This window comes from Narcine bancroftii, chromosome 1 (genome assembly GCF_036971445.1).
Source record: "Narcine bancroftii isolate sNarBan1 chromosome 1, sNarBan1.hap1, whole genome shotgun sequence".
Classification (NCBI taxonomy): Eukaryota; Metazoa; Chordata; class Chondrichthyes; order Torpediniformes; family Narcinidae; genus Narcine; species Narcine bancroftii.
This window is the reverse complement of record NC_091469.1, coordinates 385,089,681-385,096,694: the sequence shown is the minus strand read 5'-3', so window position 1 is coordinate 385,096,694 and position 7,014 is coordinate 385,089,681. Positions and strand designations below refer to the sequence as shown.

Genomic DNA, 7,014 nt, shown 5'->3' with positions numbered 1-7,014 from the left:
CATGTGTGGGCAAACGTCAAGTTGAATGGTGACATCAACTGGAGATGCAGGGCCGATATTAACTGAAGCTCATATTCCCTGATGACAAGGTGACAGCATTTTCTCTGCCAGATACAAGAGTTCTACAAACTGAATCAAGTAGCTTTGGTTTAAGACATGATTCTGTTGGCCTTGTCCCTTTTTTTATGTAGAAAGATTATCTGTGCCATGCAACATCTTATTCCATTAAACATCTACATTAATTCAAGCTGTTGTGGAGTTTTAGCCACAGGTTTATTTTTATTACTTATTTGTTCACAGTTTGTGAACATCACTGACAATGTTGGCATTTATTGTCCACCTTAATTCCTCTGAACCAAGGAGGCTGGCAGTTAAAGATCCAACCGTATTCTTGGCCTTGAGTCACCTGTAGCTTAGACTGGGAGGAAAAGAAGATTCCAGTTCTTTGAGAGCAATAATAAACCAGATGGGTGTTTGGAACATGGATGCTATTGTAAAGCTTAAAACTTTGTGTTTGTGATATTTGTTAAATGTTATGACAATCCCTTTAAGGATAAATTGTTTTTTTAGTGTTACCATAGTTACTATGACATCATATGCGGTAATACCCGTGCAGACCGGGAGTTCTCTTTTTTTAAATTAAAAAAAAATAAAAATATGGAACGCTTCACAAATTTGCGTGTCATCCTTGGGCAGGGGCCATGCTAATCTTCTCTATATTATTCCAATTTTAGTATATGTGCTGCCGAAGTGAGCACTGGGAGTTCTCTTCTTATTCTTGGAATAGCCATGGAAGGAGAGAAGATTGAAATACTTTGAATTCATCTTAATTTGTTCTAATCATCTAATAATCATTTTAATTTGTATAATTGTTTGAAGTGGAATATCATTATTAGTTTATAGTATGCTTTATTAATTAATCGTTATGAAAATCTCAATGCGAAGATATTCAAAATACTTTTGTTTTATTAACTAATTAAAGGCTACATAAAGCTGCAATTACGAAGTTTGATTTATTTAGATTGATAAGATGCGATTCAGAATATCATTGCTTACATTTCCTTGAAGATGACTGCTGGGAAATGTCGTCTATAACTATAACTGAGAGTAGCATGCTCAGACCCCCTATTAGTCAATGAGAATTGGAATGTGCAAATCTATAGAGAGATAGCAGCCAGCTGCAGAAATGAAAAGTTGTGATAGTAGGGGATTTTAATATCGACTGGGATTTCCACACTTTAAAAGGGCTGAATGGCTTGCAGTGTGTAAAATGTGTTTAGGAAAGTTTTCTAAATCAATATATAGAGGTACCATCTAGAGAGAATGCAATACTGGATCTCCTATTAGGGACTGAGATAGAACAGGTGTCAGAAGTAAGTGTAGGAACATTTTGGATGCAGTGATCATAATGCCATTAGTTTCAAGTTAATTATGTAAGGAATTTTTAGAAGTTATTTGTTATTTTGAAAGTGAAACTTTCATTAGATCCTTTAGTGTTTTTGTTAGGTAATATTAAGAGGTTGAGTTTAGAATTAAGATTAAATAGATTTCAAATTGTAATTTTGAGATTAGCATTAGCTACAGCTAGAAAATGTTTAGCAATTACTTGGAAATATGAGACTGATATGATTATTCAGAGATGGCACACGTAATTGAGGTCTTGTATCCCATTGGAGAAAATAATATACAATTTACGTGATGATTTTTTTAATTGTAAAACTTGGAGCCCTTATTTGGATTATATGGGTTTGAGTTTTTGAATCCCCTGACTCCACAGTGGTGGTGTTTCTCAAATCCATGGTAATTAATTAATGAAATTATTGTGGTTAATCTGCTCCTTTTCTTTCTTTCCTTTTCTTTGGGGGATAGGTTAGTGGGGGATGGGGTTGGGTGGGTTAGTTAGGAGGGTTGGGGATTGTAGGGTGTTAGTTTGTTTAATATACTATGCACATTTTTTTTAAGTTTTATCTATTAATTGTATATGATTTTTGAATTTATGGTTTCAATAAAATATTTAAAAAAAAGTTAATTATGGAGAAAGATAAATCTGGGCCTCGTTGAGATTTTAAATTGGAGAAAGGTGAATTTTGAGGAAATGAGAAAGGATCTAAGATTGGGATAAGTTGTTTTCGGGCAAGGATGTGCAAGACCTACAAAGGTGAAATTTTGAGAGTACAGAGTTTTTATGTTCCTGTCATGATGAAAGGTAAGGTTAGCAGGCATAGTGAACCTTGCTTTTCGAGGGATATTGTGGATCTGGTTCGGAGAAAGAGAGGTGTAAAACAGGTATAGGCAACATGCAGCAAATGAGGTACTTGAGGAGTATAAAATGCAAGAAAAACCTCAAGAAAAAAATCAGGAAGGTTAAAAGAAGATGAGGTTGCTTTGGCAGACCATGTGAAGGAAAATCCTAAGGATTTTTACATGTATATTAAGATTAAAAGGATAGTAAGAGACAAAATTGGTCCCCTTGAAAGTCAGAGAAGTCGGCTTCGTAAGGAGATGTTTTTGTTCATCGCTATTCACACAGGAAACAGGCACAGAGTCATGATAAATAAGGAAAACAAGCAGTGAGGTAATTGAACTAAACATATTAAAGAAAAGGAAGTGCTTTCTGTCTTAAAGCAAACAAGGATGGATAAATTCCCAGGGCCTGACAAGAAATTCCTTCAGACCTTGAGGGATGCTAATGTAAAAATTGCAGGGGCTCTGGCAAAAATATTTCAAATGTCCTTAGCCACGGGTGTGGTGCCAGAGAATTGGAGGGGAGCTCATATCAGGGCCAGCGTCAAGAGGCAGCATTCGTAATATGTGATTACAGACACAATGATAATTAAAAAATTTATAACAAACATGTACATCAAACTGCAAGAGAAAGAGAACGAGGAAATAAGCTGTAAACCTGAACAAAAGTGGGTACAAGATCTAAACATAAAGATAAAGAATGAAACATGGGAAAAGCTATGCTCCGGAACTATGAGAAATACAATAAACATGAGGTTACACATGATACAATATAATTTGTTACACAGGCTATACACCACACCCCAAAAGTTAAATAAATGGGACCCAACAGTATCAGATAGATGTTTTCGCTGTAAGAAGGAAATGGGAACAACAGTACATGCAATTTGGGCATGTGAGAAAGTGGAAACGTTTTGGGAAGATCTAAATCAGATATTAAATAAAATCACAAAAAGCAACATACCAAAAAATCCAGAGATCTTTCTTCTAAGTAATATAAGAAGTAAAGAACTTAGACTCGATTTGGATGGAGCACAAAAAAGATTTATTATGATAGCCTTAGTTTTTTGCCATTGTTGTGGCAAAAAAATGTATTATGTCAACCTGGAAATAAGAAGATAGCCTGAAAATACAGCAATGGTACATAGAAATGAATAAATGTATTCCATTGGAAAAAATAACATATAATTTAAGAAATAATATCACAGTATTCAAACAAATTTGGGAACCTTACATGGAACACAACAGAGAAGTCCTACCGCGGACCTCCACCACCTAAAATGACAGAATGAAAAGAAGACAAAATGAACTGACCCAGAATGTAAAAGTGGAAGACACAATTTTCTTGTTTATTTTTCATTGTGTGATGACATTGTTTAATGGGTTTAATGTATCATATATGTTGAACGTTGAGTGGATGGGGAGGGGGTGGTGAAGGAGGGAGGGAAGGGAGGGGGGGAAAAGGGGAGAAAATGACATTGTGTATATTCAAGAGGGAAATGTTTGTGTATTTTGATTAATATGGTTCATAGTGTGAAAAAAAAATTTTTTTTAAAAGAGGCAGCATTTGTTGGGCATTGCTCCCCCAAATGAGATAGTGTGACATTCCTCCCACCCCCCCACCGTAGCACAAACGTCACCAGTGTCACTAGTCTCCACGTGATATAAGAGAGCGTTTGTCTGTTACGTCGTTGGGTGGAGGAAATGTGCCGATGGTGATGCACAGAGGAGGTTCATGATAGGTAGGCACCACCACCACCACTCCCCCTCACTGAGTGAGTTTTTGAACATCAGAATGTGATCCCCCCCAACACAGTTACCCTAATGCCACCCAATTAGACTTGTTCTGATGTCAACCCTGGCTCATGTTGTTTCTTGTTTTAAAAAAGGCTCCAAAAGTAACCCTGGAAATTATAGGCTGGTGATCCTGATGTCAGCAGTAGGTAAATTATTGGAAGGTGTTCTAAGAGATTGGAAATACAATTATTTGGATAGTCAGAAACTGATTAGGGATAGTCAACATTTCTTTATGCATGGTGGGTTGTGTTTAACCAATCTTGTAGAGTTTTTTGAGGATGTTACCAGAAAGGTTGATGAAGGAAAGGTTGTTGATGTTGTCTACACGGCCTTTGACAAGGTCCCACGTGGAAGTTTAGTCAGGAAGGTTCAGATGTTTGGTATTCATGGTGAAGCAGTGAACTGGATTTGACAATGGCTGGATGGGAGAAGTCAGAGAGTGGTAGTGGATGATTGCTTCTCAGACTGGAGGTCCTGTGATTAGTGGTGTGCCTCAGGGATCAGTACTGGGAACATTGTTGTTTGTCATCAATATCAATGATCTGGATGATAATGTGGTAAATTGGATCAGTAAGTTTGCAGATGACACTTAGATTAGAGGTGTTGTGGACTGAAAAAAAAGGTTTTCAAAGCTTTCAGAGGGATCTGGACCAGCTGGAAAAATGGGCTGAAAAATGGCAGATGGAATTTAATGCAGACAAGTGTGAGGTGTTGCATTTTAGAAGGACAAACCAAGAAAGGACATATACAGTAAAGGGTAGGGCACTGAGGAGTGCGGTAAGGCAGAGGGACCTCGGAATACAGATACATAATTCCCTGAAAGTGGGAGAGGTATGAAGGGATATTGACTGGGTGCAGGTCAGTGGAGCTAGGCTAAAAAAAAATGGTTCTGCACAGACTAGAAAGGCCGAAGGGACCTGTTTCCGTGCTGTGTTTTTCTATGGTTCTATGGAGAAGGGAAAGTTGATAACTTCTGCTCTAGACTCAATTGTTACTGAAATATTTTGCTTGAGAGAAATTGTCATTGACCCATTTCCTTTGGAGTTGTGAAACCATGCAGATAAAGAATCAATTAGGTATGATTAAACAGTGGTTTTCAAATTTTTTCTTTCCACCCACATACCACCTTAAGCAATCCCTTACTAATCACAGAGCACTGATGGCATAGGGATTACTTAAAGTGGTATGTGAGTTGGAAGAAAAAGGTTGAGAACCACTTCTATAGATTAATAGAAAAGTGGTTGATGAAAAAGGAAGGCCGATGGAAGTGTAATCTAGACATTTGGACATTCTGACCATTTACATGTATCATAAACGCCATTGACCTCTTTTCAATGAGGTCTCTGAGTACACAGTCTGATTTTGGGAAAACTAATGGCTCTATTTATTTTGGGTATACTAAGTGCAAACTTGTGATGACCAATCTCAATGTCAGATGACTGTGACCAAGTTTCCAGTTTCTGAACATTAATCCCATAGTGAAAAATAATAAAATGGCAAAACAAACTAATTTATAACGAGGTCTAATCTTTACAAATTTTTAAAATAACTCCAGATTTGGTTCCAGATTTTGTATTCATTTTCATGGTTCTGATGGTAGGTTTGATGCCTGCTCGTGAGTGAACATAACACGTGATTCAGAGATCTTTTCTGACGAGTTCCTTCCAGTGAAATGGAGCTGTGTGGAGATGATCCAATGATAAGGTTGAGGATCTTTTAGAAGGCTGACACTAGGCAGTGCATAGGAGGTATTTGCTTTTGTAGTGATAGATTCAGAGTATTGTACTCAGCAGTCTCATGCATCTACGAAACAAGCCATCTGGAAGGCTGCCCCCGTTCCTAAAAAAAGTTTCTGCTGAATTAACTCAGAAGCTGCAGCTGAGGAGCTTGAGAGAATTCAAAGAATGATCAGTGACAGATTTAACAAGATTATAACTGCTAAATCGCCTTTCTCAAATGTACCTTAATAAAGACTGAAGGTTTATATGGGCTTCTTGTGTCCCCACGGCAACATCTTTTCTATCATGTTGCCATAGGGACAGTTAGGTCCTTAATAACCTCCAGTGTTAAAAATACATACCCTCCCTGAAGCAGCTACAAAAGGGTTGTTTAAATACAACCCTTAAGAATAAGAATTAAGATAAAATATTCTCAAAAAGAAATGAAAGCAATCAAACAAATTAAAGCCAATGAATGATTGCAACTTTTTGTTTCCAGGCTGTTTGTTATTTTAAAAGTATACAGAGATGTTACATGCACAACCAACAGACAATGGAGCTAGCTAGACTTTTATTGTTAAGAATTCTATTGTTTGCTATTTCTATTTCAGCTTTTTTCTTTATTTTGCCACAAAAATGAAGCAGTCAATGAAATACCCTGTACATATTTTTAAAGATTTTCAAATGAGTGCTTTCTGTGTAACACAATTGTTTTTACAATTGACAGACTGAGAGCAGGAATCCCAATACATCACTTAAAGATCAGATTAATTTTATAATAGTAAACATAACATACAAAACCTTCCATCACTAAATGCAGCAAAATCCTTGTATTGATCTGACTTAGAGCATGATTTTTGTTGTTTGTTGTTTTGTTTTCTTGTGATTAAATTTTCTCTCTGTTGTGGATACAATTCCTTCCTAAATGTGTATTTTCTAGGTTTCTGAATTTCAAAGCTACCATACAAGGAATTTGTAAATGATTAACAATTTGTTGATCTTTGCCTGCAAGAGCAGGTCGGGAGTCCTTTCAAATGATTTGGCCTTTGCTCGTTTTAATTTCTGACATCAACAGCCATAACAAAAACACACTAGAAACTGCACTTCTGAAGAACTATCAAGCCATTTCATGTCATTACATCAAATGCCTCCCAGAATTGGGCCCAGCTATTTCATAATTTCAGTCATGATTTGGATTTTGTGGTCAGCAGAAGAGGGCATATTTGCAATTTATTATGCTGACAGCTGCCCATGT

The 7,014-nt window shown here is 36.7% G+C and overlaps 1 non-coding gene across 1 annotated transcript; it reads right to left on the bottom strand.

Moving 5' to 3' along the window:
- Positions 1-651: 651 nt before the first annotated feature.
- On the bottom strand, positions 652-758 carry LOC138752103 (U6 spliceosomal RNA). The gene has a single exon (XR_011350376.1). It is a non-coding gene; the product is annotated as a U6 spliceosomal RNA (small nuclear RNA).
- Between the last annotated feature and the right edge of the window lie 6,256 nt (positions 759-7,014).